This window comes from Ambystoma mexicanum, chromosome 4q (genome assembly GCF_040938575.1).
Source record: "Ambystoma mexicanum isolate Mex_15411 chromosome 4q, UKY_AmexF1_1, whole genome shotgun sequence".
NCBI lineage: Eukaryota > Metazoa > Chordata > Amphibia > Caudata > Ambystomatidae > Ambystoma > Ambystoma mexicanum.
In genome coordinates, this window is record NC_090928.1 from 873827342 (window position 1) to 873846924 (window position 19583).

At 44.2% G+C, this 19583-nt stretch overlaps 1 protein-coding gene across 1 annotated transcript in view; it reads left to right on the forward strand.

Moving 5' to 3' along the window:
- Positions 1 to 19583, forward strand: part of SRBD1 (S1 RNA binding domain 1) — a 1352005-nt gene that overhangs the window by 1318772 nt on the left and 13650 nt on the right. The gene's annotated exons all lie outside the window — the stretch shown is intronic.

The window sequence follows — 19583 nt, forward strand, 5'->3', positions numbered from 1 at the left end:
TGCCCCCTCCATTTGTCTTTCCAGTTCTGCATCTCCTGAGTGGGGATAATCCTTTGTACTTCAATCAGGCTATCCCTAGTCACAGCCCCAACTATTCGGTCCACTGCTATTATATTTCTGTTCCCCTGAACCGTAACCTCAGTGTTTCATTGTCTCGTTAGAGCATCTGCTTTCCCATGGTTTCTTCCTGGCAGATAAGTGACCACAAAGTCAAAATCCTTTTTTTTTTTTTTTTTAAAAAAAAAACGTTTTTATTAATTTAGTTGCACAAGTCTACTTTTCAATACAAAATACACAGCACAAAATACATAACACACAATATGTAGTACATAATTATATAACAATTACTCTTTTGTTATTGCTCTTTACAAAATACATACCACAAAATACCTAAAACACAATATTTAGTACATTCCTCCAAATTTCTCAATAAACTGAGACCACAGCATCTGACGTGGACTCAAAGTCTTGACTGATTTCATAAACTAAATTCTTGTGGTGCGTAAGCACCGTTACCGGATGGCACGCACCCATCAAATAATGCTGCCACTCCTGAAATGCTGCCCGCATAGCCAACAACCTCTTATCAGTAATGGCATAATTATGCTCACAGCTGGTTGGTTCCCTAGAAAAGAAATCCTCTGGATGCATTAGCCCCTCTTCCGACCATTGAGCCAAAACTGCTCCTATCGCAAGACTTGAAGCATCTGTCTCTACCCGAAAAGGTCTTTCCAAATCTGGATGCTGCAAAATCAGAGCTTTCGTAAAGGCAGTCTTTAACTCTTTAAACACAGTTTCTGACCTCCTCATCCCACCTGAACTTTGTGGCCTTCTTCAATAGTTGGGTGATTGGAGTAATAATATGTAAAAAATAGCTAATAAAGCGCCGATAAAAATTGGCAAACCCTAGGAATGACTGAACATCCTTTACACATTGAGGAGATGGCCACTGAGTGACGGCCTGTACCTTCCTCTCATCCATCAACACTACAGACAGAGTGCTAATGAACCCCAGAAACTCCACCCGGGTGGTATGGAATTCACACTTTTCCAATTTTGCAAAGAGATGGTACTCTTGCAAACGTTTGAGCACTGCCTTAACCTGTTGAATATGTTCCACAGAATTGGAGTAAATCAAAATGTCATCTATATACACAATGACAAAAAGATCCAAGTAATCCTGCAACACCTCCTGCATGAAATGCTAAAAAGCCGCAGGAGCATTACATAGTCCAAACAGCATCACAAAATACTCGGAAAGGCCAAACTTAGTGCAGAAAGCCATCTTCCACTCGTCCCCCTCCTTTACCCGGATCAAATGATAGGCCACCCTCAAGTCCAACTTAGTATAGATTTGGGCTGTTTTCAATTGATCAAGTAGGACAGATATGAAGGGGAACCTGTTGTTTATGGTAACCCTGTTTAAGGCTTGGTAGTCAATACAAGTCCTCAAGGTACCCTCCTTCTTGGACACAAAGAACAAAGCAGAAGAGACTGGCGATTTGGAATGCTGATTGAACCCACAAGCTAACATATCGTCCAAGTATTGTCGCAAATGTTGTCTTTCCGTCTCAGAAAGAACATATATATACGACTGCATGGCAACTTTGCGTTAGGCTCAAGGTCAATTACACAATCGTAAGTCCTAGGCAGAGGTAAGGTCTCCGTCTTCACCTTGTCAAAATGTTCTACAAACTCATGATATTCCTCTGGCAGATTTGTAACCGCCACCCCAATGCTGGCCTGTATGTCCCCCCTCCACCAAGTATGCTGTCTGACCCAGTGTCTCTTGTAAGTGGTCCTCACACTGTAAGGAGTCAAATGTTAAGTCTGCTGCTCCCAGTCAATCCTTGGATTGTGTGTGACCAACCATGGTATTCCTAATTCAATCCGAATTGTGGGGCGACAATCAAATCAAAGGTGATCACGTCCTCATGTCCTGTTGCACGCAACTTCTTCAGAGGTTTTGCTTGTCTCGTTATTGGTCCAGACAGTAAACAATACTCATCCACTGCTTGTACTGGTTCAATTACCCTTTTTGACCTAGCGGGCACCCCCAACTTGGTTGCAAGTGTGATATCTAAGATGTTTCCTGTTGCACCAGAATCTACCATAGCAGAGACTGTCTCGTTCATGTTGGTGAATAGTAACGTCACAAGTAAGTACAAATGGGGAGTCTTATTCTGAATGGTATTGGCCACCAGACTTGGGAACTCATTTTTAGCAAGCCTTGTTGTAGTCGGTCCCCAATCTACCGAGCCAACTCTTTCCTGACTCTGGCCTCTTCCGGTCTGCACCACGTACCAGAGTATTGGGACAATTTCTGATGTAATGACCTGATTTACCACTATATAAACAAATGTTATTCAACCTTTGCTTCTTCCTCTCCTTTGCAGATAATGGTCCCCTCACACTGCCAATTTGCATTGGCCCCCCCCTAAGTTGACTTAGCAGGAGCCTCCTTATCCCGATCTAAATGTGCAAATTGAACCTCCTCCACCTTTTTCTTCTCTCCCTAATTCTATTGTCTAACCTTAATGCCACATCAATTGGTGCACTGCACAACTCAGGTTGTGGCTCCATGTGGGTTATAGCATCCTTAGGTTCATCATGGATACCGTGATAAAACAGTGTTGCCTGCTTGGGTTCGGGCCAATCCGTCCCCATCACCAATCTGTTGAAATGTGTGACATAAGTTACCAAGACCCTATTTCCCTGTCTCAACCCCAGCAATTCCTTATCCTGGGCTAGAGACCCATTCCTTCTATCGAACAATGACTTTAACTGTTCTATAAACGAATTCCAATTATATAACATCGTATCATCCTTTTGTACCAAAGGAATGGCCCAAGCTGGCACATCTCTAGACAAATAAGAAAATTCAAATGCGGTTCTCGTCTCAGTGGCCTCAAAAGCTGTTGGTTTACATAGGAAGTGTAACTGGCATTGAGTCAAGAACATGGAGCACTTTCTTGGATCCCCTGCAAATCTTTCAGGTCTCGCTAGCGGTACCCCCAATGACTGCTGTACCACTACTGTGTTTGACCTACTGGATGATGCCGTAGGAAGAGCCGCCACAACCCCCTGTAATGGGGTTCCCTTTGCTACCAGTCCACTAACCTGGGTCTTCAACAAATTAGTCTCCTGTCAAGCATTCACAAGCTTGACTTGAATATCATGTAAGGCTTTAAACACCTTGGCAATGGTGGAGTGTCACTCCAATCGGCTTGAGTGGTGTTTCTTTTCCAGTATCGGGGGCTGGCGATTATGTTAGACCCACAGAAGAAACACAACTTCACCCTGGCCACAGAAGCTGAATGGAAGTTGACCCTCCACCCTAGGTTGGCACGGGTGGCTGGTTTTAAGAAAATACAGATCACTACGTGGCAGCAAGTGGGGGGAAGAGGGTTAGAGAGAAGTTGTGTATAGGTAGGGATAATGAAGGAAACCGGGAAGAGGTTTAGGAAACGTAAATTGATAGGTAGGGGGAAATGGGGAAGCACAAGACACATGAAATCACAGTAATTTATGAGTATCCAGTACTCTAGTGTCCATGTAACCAGAATGGCCTTCCTTAATCAAGAGACCCAGTTTACTTACACCTCCTGACCTCCTGTCTTAACATATTCACACACTCATGGCCCAATTAGCAGCAGGTGGTTGCCAGATGATGTACAAGAACATGTAAGCACATACAATGGCGTCCGTTAGGACTGAGAAGGAAGCAGCACTATGCATTAGACAAGCAATGAAGTAGCAGTGGAACACATCGTTCGGCCCTTGTTCGACTCATGTGTCCCTCGAAACCATGCCCGTAACTCCTGCGTATGTTTTGCCTTTGACCCCACAGTTTTGCTTTTGCCTGACTCAGTTTGCAATTGGGTACTTATCTCTCGCCTCAGGAATGTCTGTGATGCCCCAGGCGTAGTAGAACCAACTGAGCTCCCGGTGCCTCTGCTGGTAGCGGGTGCGGTGTAGTCTGGTTCCCGTATTCCCAATGAGCGGACCAGCACTCACACGCACTGTATACCCGCTGCCGCCTCTCTGCTGCTGCTCACCACCATGCACCTCTCACCACACACCTGCTGCCCGCAGCTTGGCCTGTGCCTGCTTAAATCGCCAGCAAGCAGCACAGGCCAGGCAGGACTAAATAGGCCATCACAGCAGTCTCCCAACCACTTAGCTGACACATGATTGCTGACTAGCCTGCTTTGAAGTGTAGTTGCTGCTCCAACAGCAGGTTCCTACTGCCTGACACCGTCAGGGCCTATGTGCCCTGACATTATGACTATTGCCACAATGCAACAAACCAGCACCCCAATTCCTAGTCCTCACACAATCCCCCCCAATTCATTTACTATACACGTTTTCCCCCAGTCAGGAATGAATTGTCATTAAAACTTGCACCAATGCGATTTAGAGTGAAGTAGAGTGATCACTCATCAATCTATTCCAGAACCAGTCACTATCCAAACTCTGATCATACAGTACAAAACTGACAGATCCCAATTTCCTCATATTCCTACGTCCCATCCCCTTTCTTCCATACTGTATGGACATCGCTCGCTAGGGACGAGAACAGAACCTTTTTCACCCCCAAAAAGTATTTTCCCCTTTAAATTTAGTCACGCATGTGGGACGTGGCTATAGGAGCATGCCCTCCCCTGACTCCACGAACACACCTCAGTCCTCTTTTCTGCGTCGACGGGAGTGGACCTGCTTCACCAGCGCTGTGTTTGATGGTTTTTTTCCTTCCTAATTCCACACATTTCTGTCTTCCCCTGGGACCATTGGTGTCACTGTCTTTAGTCTTTATTCTTTCCAAACCCTTAGGTATTTTGATTCACACCAATCTCTGGTGCCTCGCCTCTCCCCGGCGCATGTTGGCCCCGGGTGGTTTCAGTAGCTGCCCTTCCTGCGACAGATCCTTTCCGACGTCTGACCCACATGCTCTCTACCTCCCAAGCCTCTGCGAAGACAACGGCTGGGACGGCAGTTCAGTGTGTGACGCCCTTACTCCCCGGTCACTCAAGAACCGGCTTGCGAGGTGGAGGGAGCTGTTCTCCAGATCTACGCCCAAACGTATTGGGGAAAATGAAGGCCAAGGTAAAGCATACCGCAAAGGTGATTCCTTCCCCTGGGAAGCAACCTAGCGGGCGAGGCCACTCAGGTCCTGTCAGCAGCCAGGATACAGAGGCTCTTAGTGCTAGGGCCTGACAGCCCAGGGGTCCATGGATCCTCCCAGCGCTCAGGGGCCAGACGGCTCTTGTACCGGGAATCTACCCGAGGGGCCCAGCCTTAGTAATGGGCCTACGCCTGAGGGGGCGCCTACACGCAGCACCCCTACCGGCTCCATGTCCGAGGGCAGAAAGCCTACCAGGCCCATGCCTGAAGTGCAGCGGAGGCCTGATCCTACACTTGCAAGCAAACTGGTAGAGGCCAGGCCAGTACCACGACAGACACGCAGACTCCACAAACTCTCCCTCGGCTCCGGGTGTTGCACCGCCTATTTAAAAGGGATAGGGTAGAGAGGCTTTCCCTATTCAAAAATGTTAAGCTAAAAGGCCAGGTACAGGTTATTTTTGTCCCATCAATAAAGGTGTAGCAATTCCTGTAACCAGCAAGTTTAAATATACTCTAGTACTAGTCATTATCTAATGTAGAATGCCTACAATTATCTGACTAATAACCCTCCAACAAGCGGCTGGACGCTAAATACAGGCAGGCGGAAGGGGATACTCTCCTATCAAATCATCCTCAGCCCAATTCATCAGTGATAGCAGCTGCGTCCATGTACGCCAAACCAAAGGCGTCCAAATCGTCGTCCTCTACAATGGCCTTGTTGAGCAAGGAGGAAAAGGTTCTGGAGGCATATGGTAAGGACGTTTTCTCCAAGATAAAAGGGTCGAGAGACCAAAGGAAAGATTTGTGAATGCTGAACGAGCTTCAAAGTGTTTCATGCATTATTGAATACTGAACTAACGAAAAGTTATATAAAGTACATGAAAGTATTGCACTGTTGAAATTAAACTTATGTGCAATTTCGTGTACAATGAAAGCAAGCAAATAGCATTGATGGACAATGTGAAAGTATGAAACAAATGAAAGCCAGTAACAAGGGCTTAGGAAGCAAGTGAAAGCAAATGATAAGCACTGTTGTGTGAAGTGAGAAAACAAGGTGGTGACAAGGAAAACACCCCACGACGTGAATGGTGTGAAAGTCACGTTTTGGCAGAGGCCAGAAACTGCCAAGGAGAAAAAGAACTGAACATGGACAATGGACACAGGTACCTAGAGGAAGCTTGCCTGTGTTAGCAAGTATGTCAAATTAGAACAAGTGAATATAAGAAAGTGCAAAGGGAAATCTGTTGCGTGACCTGTAGTGAGTGGACTGTGTGTTCCAACAACTGCACCTAGACCGAGTAACCACTCCTTGGAATGAACCAGGGAAAGTTAAGATATTGAAGCTGTTGTGCCTATAAAGTATTAAGGTGAATCAAGGAAAGAGCCAGATCAATGAGCTGTTGAAAAGCCTGAAAGGTTGCAAAGTTGGTTTGGAATACTTATTGAAAGTCAAGAGAACTGACTGTGGTTTGAAGCTTAAGAGCTGCCTTCTTGGGGAATGGAACCCCAAGGTCTTTTGTGTGGAACTGTTTTGAACTTGGGGAAGGGGCTGAAACGCAAATCAAAGAGCTGAAAGAAGCTCAGAACTTTCTTTTGAACACTGTTTCTTTGGTTGCTGACATCCCTACACATTGTATATATTTAGTTGTGAGGTTTTGGACACAGACAGACCTTTTAGTTGAACTTAATGACACAGACTAATCTTAGTTTCTTTAGGTAGGGAAATCCCACCTTAGCATAGGGCAAGTTAGGCCTTACACCATTCTGACAAATAAGAAATAAATCCCTTTTTTTCTAAAATGAAGTAATCTGTTGTCTGTGTCTTACTTCATGATGCCTTCACCCAAGTTTATATTTTGCAAGCTTTTCTTGGTCTAAACACCACTCTGACAACTTAAGTTTGTTATAGAGTTTCTGTGGATTATTTTAATAGCTCTTCTTTGTCAGAATTGATGTTAACCAAAATGTTGTGACATTCCTCAGCAAATTGCGTCAGCGGCTTGTCACCGATTATGGGATAAAGCCACTTTTACATTTCCAAATGGAGACTAACCTCAATTTGGCCAGATTGACTGAGGACTCCCTAGAAAACAGGCCAATGTTGTGTGCTTAATGACAGCATATGGGATTGAGTTTGGTAAGCTTTTTCCTAAATATGCCTTCAATTCTATTTAAGTAGCTCCAATCCAACCTCAAGATTTCTAAACCATATACAATTATTGGAACTACTTTCCCCATGTAGAATCTTACGGCGGGCATTAATGTGTATTTACAGAATTTGAAAAGGATCTTTCAGGTTTCAGCGTCGAGTGGAGTTGGTTTCGATTTTATTCTGGTGTTTATGGCTCCTTTCCTAACTTTGTTGTGTAATGGAAACCCTAGGTTTATTCTATCCTGTGTAGTCCTAATCCTATGTGCTATAATATGCCACCTTTGACTCACCATAAAGGGCATTGATTTACATTCAGGATTACATTATTCTGTAGCAAATAGGTATTTAATTTGTTTATTGCTCTTTGCAAACCTATAGAAGTTCTATCGAACAGCAGTATATCATCTGGATATAATAGTGCTGGTATGCTAGTCCTGCCTATCTTGAGTGGAAAAACATTGCAGAGGGATCTCTTTTCAACTAAGTCTGATAGGTAAATATAGACATGGTGCAAGTACGCATTCCTGTGTACGTTCTGTGAATGAAGGTACTGTGGCCCCTAAATTGCCTTTGTTATCAAGCGTGATCTATAACGATGTACTGACGTGTAACTCCACAAGGAGTTTTAATAGACCAGCCTTGCAACTTACTCCATAACCTGCTCCTCTCAGCCGTATGAAAGGCACTAGCCAAGTCCACACTTGCTAGGTATAAACGTGCAGACCTTTCCTCACAGGCCTGGCCTATTAAAAGCTGGATAATCGAGCCGTTTAATGAGGTCCCACATTTTGTCTGAAAAACTGTTTGGTATTTTGCGGGCTTGTTAATTGAACCGGCCCAGTCAGCTAAATCCTTTAAAAAGAGCCCTGCAAAAATGTTAGATTTTGAATCAAGAATAGCAATCAATGATAGTTACTTGAATCTTTTATGTCCCCCTTTTAAAGATTGGTGCCATGTAAAACGCTCTTCAAGAATCAGTTAGTGTGCCATTAATAGAGATTGCGCGTAACAGATCATAAAGTAGCTGTGACCAAATAGTTGTCGTACTTTAATAGAAGATTTGTTATCCAATGTGTACCTACTGCCCTAGATACCTATCAATTTTTTTACCAGACTTCAAACATTTAGGCTGTTACATTTCCCACTTCAGTCCCCTACTTTATCCAAGCCAGAGTTTGCAAGGATGTTTCTTTTGTGCCAAACTTTGCATGTATAAAGTAGCTCCAGACCGCCTCTGAGATAACATTGTCCAGAGCCCTATGTGGAAGTCCTTTACTACTATCTGTATTATTTATCCGTTCCCAAAGGATGCTTGACCTATATGTATTTGCTATGATCATCATCTCTTGACTTTCCCTGTTGTCAATAGTGTGGCAGTAGGCCAATTGCCATATTTTTGCTTAAGAGACTTGACAGTCTTAATCTTTTCAAAATCTGCTATACAGAGATCTTTCCGTATGTTTTTAATATCACTTCTTAACTGTTTCTTTCGGTTGTGTATATTTGGATCAAAAGAATGCACCTTACATTATTTCCTATATTTCCCTGGGCAACTAGCACATCACTCTTAACATCCTGAAGCAAATTTGCTAAGTCATTATAGTTCATAAACACGGGCTAGAGGAACCTTTTACTGCATATTGGAACATTCTATTGTACCTACAAATTGTGTTTCTGTTCCATGAGACACCTTTCTTCTGTGAGTTAATGTGAGTTAGTTTCCAAGTCAAAAGGACCCACTTGCCCGTCCTGATATTCCACAAATAAACTCATAAACACCTTTAGGTAGGCATGATCACTACCTGAGCAATCCTGTACTACTAACCTGTCAATATTCAAAAGCAGGCTTTCTGAGAGAAAAATGTAGTTTATTGTACATTTACTCGAACCCTCCACCCCATTTCAGGTCGACCTACTAGGCTTGTCACCTTCTATATTGCCGTTCAATTTACTTAGGGCCTAGTAGTGTGTCAAATCGGCACATATCAAACCCCTCTCCCAGGCTTTTTTGTTTCAATTTAGTCCTACAGATGAGGAGTAGAACACTTTATCCCACTCAGGGACCATGCAATTGATATCCTACATTAGAATTACATTTTATGAATCCGTCATTATCCCAATTATTAAAAAATTAATTCAATGCCATCACAAAATGTTCCTTGTGAGTGAATTTCACAATCCAATATACATTTATGATTTGTACCTGGGGTGGGGGGAGCAGCCAATCGGGTATTGTGCATCGCGGGCTGAAACTGCTGATCTCAGCCTGCATTCCATGGAACCCACAGGCTGCCTCCCCCACCTAGACTGCCTTCTTCTCCCCACCCTCCTTTCCCTTTTTAAAACATTTTTCCAGACACCCCTTCCCAGCTCGACTTACTTGATTGTGGTAGTTGGTGAGGCCCGCCGCTGCTTCTCCATGTCTCCCTTTGCCTGCCAAAACTGAAATGGAAGAGGGGGATCCATAAGGAGCCCTGCCTTCCATCTCTGTGGCAGTAATCTTGGAACTGTCATTTCAATGAATGAATGGGACGCCACAAGGTGTCTCGTACATTCATAGAAATAACCCCACTATCAGCTTTGGCAACCTGGGGTGCTTAATGGCATTAGCAACCCGTTCCACGGATTACACTAGGGGTAACATCCCAGTGCCCTTGTTAAACGTTAAACTCAGGCTGCCTGGCCGTTAATCCCCCCTTGCCCCCCCCTCCCAAACCCCCCCTGGTGTAGCCTATGGAACTAGTTACAAACGCTATATTAACAGATGGGCATGTCTGGCCCTTGTATCCTGCGGCCAAGACAACTTTACTGCCAAGATGTCTGGGGACTTGCAGTCCCATTCTTCGATGTATAGTCAAAAGGCAGACCTCACACCAATTAACAGACCACCATATGGTCATCCCAAAACTCTGCACTTTGCCTTATTTAGAAATGTACAGTAGCCATCCACGATCGGTAACTCTGTCAACCATACTTGTTGCGGGACAAATATTTAGTAGTTGCATAGAGTAGCAGCATCCTCCCAGGGTGACATAAAACCCATATGCCTATTACTAATGCAGTACAATAATTTACATTGGAGATTTCTGAAGATGTGTATTGCCTTTCTGTTTCGACCTGGAAAGGACCCCTGCCATCCAGTTCCAGTCCTGACTCCTACTTTAAGTCTGTTTCTTGACTTTGTTTGTTTGTTTATTTGTTTGTTTATTTGATAAAGCGCAACCAAAACCCTCAGCTACATAGTTACTGCCACATAGTTTACAGTGATACCAGTGGTCCCATATGGATATACCAAAAAATACAGTCAAGTGGTACAATAGGACATATACAGTTCAAAATGGTCAGGCCTAGCAGTCATTATATAGAATGCGTAGTCAAGGTGTGAGTACAGCGGGGGATCAATTAAGCAATTGAGAGGTCGGCAAGATTAGGCATCATTAGTCCGTAACCAGGTGAGGACTTTCTGTCTAAATCTGGAGTAGGGTTGGTCTGTCCTAATGTCTAAAGGGAGTCAATTCCAGGCTTGAGTGGCTATAACCGGGAAGCTAGAGCCACCAGTTGTAGTCCGTTTATACCTGGGAACCTCTAAGGTGTAGGCATTGGCAGATCTCATGGGTCTGTCTGAAGTTCACTTATTTATTCTTTCTACAAGGTAGAGTGGCGCTATGTTATTTAAATATTTGGACGGGAGAGAAAGTGTTTTGAGGAAGATCCTGTCCTTAATCTTGAGCCAATGGACATCTCTTCTAAATGCAGAGATGTGATCTCTGTTCTGAATATTCAGAGCTGCTCTAAGGGCATTATTTTGGAGTCTTTGCATTTTGTCAATAATGTACTTATTGGATCCCGCGTCCAATGCGTTGCAGTAATCCAGTCTAGATAATATAAGTGCATTGGCTAAAGTGATGCGGCTGGTTTCAGAGAGAAATGGTCTGCAGGCTCGGATCAATTTGTAGGTATATGCTGTAGATGATGCTAGTGAGTTGACTTGCTCCTTGAAGGTGAGTGCAGAGTCAAGATAGAAGCCGAGGGTTTTAACTGCAGGCATCACTTTGATGATATTATTGTCAATGTTGAATGAGGCATAGCTAGGGTTGAGTTTTTTAATGGCCGTCTCTGAACCTAAGATCAGTAGCTCCGTTTTATCGTCGTTCAGGCATAGGCCATGGGATGCCATCCATGCCTGAATGAGGAGGTATATCTTTTTTAATAAGGCCGAGTCTTCCAAGAAGTTGCCCGAAAGGGGAATGAGGATCTGGGTGTCATCTGCATAGTTAGTATCGGTGACACCCAATCTCTACAACTTGTCAAACAAGGGCTTAGTAAAGATGTTATACATGGTGGGAGATACACATGATCCCAGAAGTACGCCGCAGGAGACTTGTATGGGATCAGCGGCTGCTAAAGGGGAGAAGACTCTCATTGTACGGTTCGCTAGGAAGGATTGAACCCAGGTTATGGCATCACTTGAGAAATTGGCAGCTGACCTAAGGTGGTTGCATAAGACTGCATGATCCACCATGTCAAAGGCTGCCGATAGGTCAAGGATGAGTAGCATAGCTGATTTCCCATTGTCCTTCAACTCATCAATTTGGGTATTAAGGTCAATCAAGGCTGTTTCTGTGCCATGGAGGGGGCGGAAGCCAGACTGACGTGAACCTAATCGGTTGTTGGCTTCTAGGTACTCCTGTATTTGTAGGTAAGCTACTCTGTCGATGATTTTAAGTAAGAAAGGGACTGTGGTGATGGGTCTGTAATTAGTCGGAATAGAAGGGTCTAGAGTTTGTTTTTTGAGCAGTGGGAGCACCCAGGATTGTTTAAGGTTATTGGGCACTAGGTTCGTCTTGAAAGAGGCGTTGATGAGCTTCGAGATGAAAGGGGCTAGGTCTCTGGCAGCATCCTTTATAATTTGGACTGGACAGGTATCTCCTTTGCAATTAGAGGGTTTAAGTGAGAGTATGATTTTTTTCTGTTTCAGTGATGGAAATGTTCTTGAAGCTGAAGGGTGGGGTGGTGCTATCATGTGTGATTAGAGGTAGTTGCTGCTGAGGTAAGGACTCCGCAGGTAAGAGCAGAGAGACTTTCTTTTTGGCTATTTTGATTTGGACGGAGGTGATTTTATTCGATAGAGCATCTTGTATGTCGGTACAGCAAGGCTTGTCCTTAGGAGTGTTATCAACCTGTGGTATTCATGATTGCATTTCACGAAGGATAGAGAATAGTTCCTTGGTGTCCGATTTTGCCTTGGATATTCTGTTGTTAAATGTGTTCTTTTTTTGTGCTAATTATTTCCTTCTTGTACAGTTTAGGGAGGTTTGTTAACTTAGCTTTGTTCTCCTCAGTAGGCGAGTGGCGCCAGATTGATTGCAACTTTCTTTTTTGAGTCCTTAGTTCTTTCATTTGTAGTGTGAACCAAGCATTAAGGTGAGATTTCTGTCTACCTTTGCAGATTTTGACAGGTGCAATAGTGAAGGTGCCTTGGTCATGGCACTATGAAAGACTTCCTCTAGTAGGGTGGGGTCTGTGTTGTTAGCTAAATTGTTGACAGCAGGGAGAAGATGTGGTAGTACCTTTTCCGCAGTAATGCCCTTTTTGCTTCTAGTGGGGAGTGGCGGTGCCATAACTATCGTTTTGGGGCGGATGAGGTCAAGAGAGGCAGAAAAGGTGATTAGATAGTGGTGAGTCCAAGATTGCGGTGTAATATTGGTAATGGTGGTGTTACAATTCAGGTTGGCAACCCAATCTAGGGTCCTTCCTTTGATATGTGTAGGGGTAGTGACTTTTTGTGCCAGCCCATAGTCCTTCAGTAGTGCAGCTGTCATGATGCCTACCCCCGGGCATCCAGACCAAGTCCAGCAACCCCGGAAGCAGGCATCATGTTACCCAGAGAAAACCCAACAACCCTTGTTAGGGGCTATATGGGTACAGTCCTGGCGTCTATGGCGCCAGGCTCATATGGGGGAACAGTCCTGGCACCATAGGCGCCAGGCTCATATGTTAAAACTTACCTGATGCAGACCATGCTGCAAGAAATCCAAGCCCATGTGAGGCTTGGAAGGTACTACTTTACCTAGGGACTATTTTGTTACTCTGTGGTGGTTGTGGAGGAATACTTACCTGGGACTACTTTGGAGGCTATTTAAACCATGCCCGAAGGGCAGCACACGCTTCGCGTTATTCTGCATCCAGCAGCGTAACGCTCACCGTGCCTGCAGTCAGCATCCAGCCTCGTGCCACGCCCGCCTCGAGTCCAGAGCTCCTAGAAAGAAGAGAAAGAAGAAAGGTTAGAACAAGAACATTATTGGGTTACTTACCTGATTCTGGATTCATCGCATCTTTGAACAAGAAAAAGACTTTATTTTAAACACGGCGCATCGCCAGCAGCAGCGCCGCGCCATACTCACCGTTCCTCACAGCATCTCTACGATCCGGCGCTGTCTCCATCATTAAGTTGCCGCATTCCAGCACCTAAGGGGGACAAGAAAACAACAAGGTGAGCCAAGGGGAAACAAATAAGGACAATCTCTTGCCACCATATACTTACCTGATTTTACCGCCGGAGGTATTATTCACCAGCATTCCAAATCTTCTTACGCCGCACCTGTAAGAAAAGAGACAGCAACGAGTTAAACTTTGGCATCATTTAACGGACAGTGTGGAATAACACAGACTCTTACCAGAACGCTTTCAGCTGCCACAGAACTATCTTCATTTGGGTCTAAGCTGCAAGATAAAGAAAGGAATTGGACAAGAGTGATTATTCAGACATTTTTTAACTCTTTAGAACTATATACTTAGGGCCCTTCGCCGGGAGTTTTGGAGCCAAGATTGTCTAGAACTCTTCCAATATCCTCAAGCCAGTGAAGTAACTGGCCATCAACGCGCCCCTGCATTCCTCGCAGGATGGAGAGCTCATCATTCAAAACTATAAGGTGAGCTTAGTGAAAGGGAATATCATAGGTGATAAATGGAGACGCAGTGAGGGGCTATTACCCAACTTCACGGGTGGCTAAGTCCTTTTCTCCGCCTTAAGGAGACTACTTCTACGGGTAAAGCAGACGAAGCTAGGTGGGCCAGTCCAGTCAGTCATCTCTGCACTACGCATCACGTTGGTGGAGACCGCGGCTGTCCAGATCTGCCCTACACCCCTGTGGGAACCAGGTGAGCGTAACAGCAGCTGCTGATTGGGCATGTTTGTCATCACTGTCGTTAAAGCCGAGATTAAAGTCTCCCAGCAATAAGATTTTCGCATGGTCTTTAGTGTTGTTGGCTAGGATACAATTTAGGTCGGCCTCGAAGGAACCTAAAGGTCCAGGCGGTCTGTAGACCACATGGATGGTAAGGGTACGGTTGTTGGAGAGGAGAAGTTTAGCTGCAAGTATCTCACAGGATTGATATGATGGGGTAGTAGCAAGTCTGATAGGTAGGTTGGTTTTATGTATAATGGCTAGACCACCACCTCTGGCATTTGGTCTGTCGGCTCTAAGTATCTGTACCATCCGGTACAGCTATCATAAGGGCGGGGCCTGCAGCCTCGTGGAGCCATGTTTTGGTTATGGCAAGCAGGTCCAGGTTCTCGTAAGTTAGGGTGTCAGCGATATCAGCAGCGTGAGCCACCATAGAGCTGGCATTGATAAGCGACCCAGACAGTAATAGGGTGCTTGTAGGTTTAGTAGTAGGAGGATGTTTAGCTGTGGGTACGTTAGCTCTTCGGGGGTTTATTGGCATTGTGGCCGGATGTGCGCAGGTCAAATTATTAGAGTTGTGCTGCTGTGTACGTTTATTAGATAATTCTGTAAGTTGGAAAGCCTTAAGTATGGAGCCTCTACTGGTATAATTTTGTTTAGGTTCGTAGAGGCAGGGCAGTCTTGATCTCAATCTCATGTTTCTGTCCTTAGGTGGGCATGAGGCCAGAGAGGCAGTGGACATTATGGCAAGGAAGCCTAATATAAATTGGATTATCTGTGTCCTTAGGATTTTGCTCATGAGCTAGACTAGACAAGTTATAAATAGTCGCAAGGTAAGCTAATGTAGTTGGAGGTAGGGAAAAAGTCACTAACGTCAGAGTAAGCTAAAATCAAATTCTGACTAGTTTAAGAATACTTTAGGGTCAGAGCTTCTATCAATTGCACATGAATAGGTGAAATTAGTTTCAACCTGGACAAACCTTTTACCGGGATTATTAATTCTACATTTCATAGCATAGCAATGACTTCGATCAACTATTGGAGACCGTGCACTGACTTGAGAAACCGCCTTCTCCAGAGGTTTATAGTAAGGAAATATGTCTAAGCCCAAACTCAAAAGTCTTGTTGCTTCCACAGATTCCAATTAGTCAATGTCTTGTAGAATAATTAACCTCAGGGGAAGGATTTCCTAAAAGAGCGCCACAATTGAGGTTCTATTCGAGATAACCTTTTCAGACTCCTTGAAAAGGGCCATTATATCCAGACAGTTGGTAGTCTTGCTGTTATTTGTATCCTTTCTGGTCGTGATCATTTGTCGGGTGTCCGCAGAAGCTGGGTGATCGTATCATTTAGACCCTCCTCCTGATGTATGTAATTGGTTGTGTGTTGTGAACCCTGGATTGTAGGCTTTTTTTGGTGAAGGCCCTTTAAGGGCATTAGTGCCCCACTGAATGCCTATCTTTGCATTATCTTTCTCCCATATTAAGGTCTGGGGCCTTTGTTCAGGTGTCGAGGCCACCGAATAGACAGAAATGTCTGCTCCTAGATCTTCTGGGCTATTCTTTCCAAGCTCTGACTCTTGCATCTCTTGCACATTCCTAGGGTTATTGGTTGTGGCAATTGTGGCCTTAGGCATGGGAATAAGGAATGGTAGAATACATTTCTTTAAACACACTTTTTACTGATTTTGCAAACATTAAAATCACAGATTTTCTGCATTTTGTCCAGACAACCCTGTGCATTGTACACTCTTTCTTTCTAGGGAGATGTGTATGTCAACCTTGGATGTCCACCTGCTCAGTCTGGGGCGTTCTGCTGCTCCCCACTTGGTGGTGATCACATGTTTTAACAGGCCAACCGTAGTTGATAGGAACGGCTTTTCGAAACGAGTATACATGGATTCCCCCCAGATTTCCAATAGTAGTAGCTTTGGATACACTGGAACCGCAATACTTAGAACATTGTTCAGTTTCTGTAGACATTTTGGAATTTCTTGAAAGGACTGAAATGTGTCCCTAGTTTGTTGCATCTGTAAGTAGTGATAATGTTCGGTATCGTGTAGCCCAAAAGTAAACTGCAAGTCTGTGAATGACACCAGCCTACCCTCCCGAGCACAAGTGCCAGAGTTAGGATATTCCTTCGCTTCCATGGCCTGAGGTTCCCAATCTTCAGGTAAATATGCATTCTCTCATAGAGATTGAGCTAGGTCGATCTGCCCCCTGCCCTCACCCTGTGTATTGGTGTGCACCCTTCCACACCCACGTAATGTGCTGTGTCATAGCTGGTAGTGTCAACCTCCTCCGCTCACTGTACAGGGTGTGAGTTGGTGAGAGTCCCTTCATCCATGCCAGGCAAAATACTTCTTCAGGGGCCTGTGCCACATTTATCACTTGAAACCCCCACCTTTTTTAGTGCATTTGTTTTTCTACTTTTTATTAATAGGTCTGGAACTTTAGGAATTAATGGCTATTTGGTCAACATCCGCTGTAAGACCGTGACCGCCTTATAATCCGGACTCAGAATGTTTTTACAGTGTCTCCTTCTATGTGCTCATGTTGTTTTATCCTTCTTTTTCTCCTGCCACTTTAAGATTTTTCCTGGCCCGGGTTGTACATCTATTTGGCATAGGATCCTCACTCTGTGTTATGGCACCTACAGGTATGGGGCTGTCTTCTTCGTGGCTCTTGATCAAAATTATGACCGCCTCTCCTACGGGATCAATATGTGATGGCCTGCCAGCTACCTATATAGGATCTCCAGGGACAGATGTTCCACTGCTGCAGATGTTAATTGTGTGACCTGCCTACTTCCTGGCCCCTTTCCTGATAGAATAATGGGTGCCGTGTTTGGGTTTCCTTGGCATTGTATGCTCTTCCAAATCATCTCTAGGAATTGTGTAATTGTCTTTAATTTCCCATCTAGGACATTGTATAACCTCACGAGAGATTGAAATGTAACCTGTATAGCCAGGTTAGGTGTGTTACTCAACTGACCAGCATCCAATGAGCTATTCAATAGATAATCCTTGCCGTATAACATACAGTCCTGTATGCTTGTTGCCCCATGATCCAAAGTATTAACAGTACCCTCTATTATGGTGTTATTACTCAGAATAGATGATTGGACTATTGAATTTGCAAAAAGAACTGCTGTCACTGAAAAAGAGCCTTAGTCTACTTGGGGAAGCTTGGTTTGCCTCGTTTTCCAGGCTTTGAGAGACACAGCTGATAAATGAGTTTTCCACCTCTTCTAAAGTACTCTCGGCCCATGTGGGCTGACTGATTTCTCAGCGACTCTTAGGCCTGGATAGTTTGTCATACTCTTAAGCTGCGGTTGACTAATTTCCTCCAAATCTTGTTGTGGTGCATATTCTAGCTGTCGATTTGACACAGTTGTCGACGCTGACCGGATTGACAAGGTTATTGTTTAACATTTTCTTATCTGACAAATCTACAGCTTTGGTAGCTACGGTCAAGCATGTAGTGTGGAGAGGGGCACTGCGAAGATTGTACCTGCCTGGAGCCTGATTGGTCATAACAGCTTGCTACCAACAAGGAAACTTGCTTACATCGAATAGTTCATACACCGTACAGCACATCAATGACCAAGTGTGACAGGCTTCCAGTAGCTGCAAAGATGCTTACAACTACTGCCATCTGCACTGCTCAGTGGCGCTCCGTGTCACGAAAGATTTTCGTGTGTCTTTGTACCAGACTGAAATAGGTCCCCACGGGTACAACAACTGTGAAACTCTGTCCCATGCTGCTGCCAACTGCACTCCTCAGTGCACTCCACGCCAGGAAAGAGATTTTCTCTGGTCCATGTGCCACACTTCAATAGGTCCCCACATGTACAACAACTGCAGAACTCTGTGCCATGCTGGTGCCAACTTCACTCCTCAGTGGACTTTGCTGTAGATGGATAGTTTTGAAGGGGCGGCCATCACCTTCCGTGCATTCACCTTCCCCTGAGTAATAGTTTCATTTTTGACCATCTTTCTGGTTCTGTCTTCAGATTTGCAACTCCTAATGGAAACTCAAACAACGAGAGCCTTGGTCAGCAGATCCAGGCTAATCATTCATTGAAAGGCCTACTAGAACAGGGTTTCACTATCCAAAGAAACGAAACTGGAAGATGCTCAGAAAAATAATGGGCCATTGAATGAACATTATCCATGCATTAAAACATTATTTTTGCACTCAAATCACAACCGTATAACTTAGTAATTTTAATGACTTCATAAAAAAATATCATACAAATGCATGCTGCACATCCAGTCCGTCCGTCTAGGCCAGGGGATCCCAGAAATCCATACTTCATAAATTTGCTAAATTGCTACAATGAGATATAGAATACAAATAATTTTGCATGCAAAAGTGTGAGAGCAAGCAGCCCCCACCTTTTTTTTCACATGTGTAGAAATTAAGGTCAGCCTATTAAGATTCAGGTGGGTATTCTCTGGAAGTGTCTGACTATTAAGAAAGCCAATGGAAAGATTAGACCAAACAAAAAGTGTGATGTCATCATTGACAAACGTGGGAATATCACTCACAATAGAAGCAGGAATACACAGGGAATGGGGATCTCACTCTGGACCTAAAAGCTGCAGGGAAGGATAAAACCTGTTCCAAATGAATAAGTGCTGATCTGGGATAATATCTGGAGATGACAAGACCTTCTCTGTGAAAGAGTCTGAACTAGCTTAACCAGAGGTAGGCCTTCTTACCTGAAAAAAGGACAAAGGGAAAAGGAGAGGCCTGATGGCTTTCCATTCCATGGGCACATTTGAGGGTCTCTGTTGTCTCCACAGCTCAAACAATTGTTCGAAAGTGAGTATGAAAACCCCCTAATGTAATTATATATGTCCCCTAGGAACATAGCCCTGTTAAGTCTCTGTTCTAGGAGGGGACTGGGGTGGTGGTTTCCACTAGGGGGCACTCATTCGAAATAGAATGCCTTAACATTATAGTGACAAAAAATAAACTGTGCTTCATACTGTATTTAACGCCAAATGATATTTGACTTCTCTAGAGAAAACATAGTATTGTTCTGGGTGCAAAGGCAAGGGGCTGATTACAATATCCTATTCTCCTTCTGCTAATATGTTGTTTGCTAGAGGG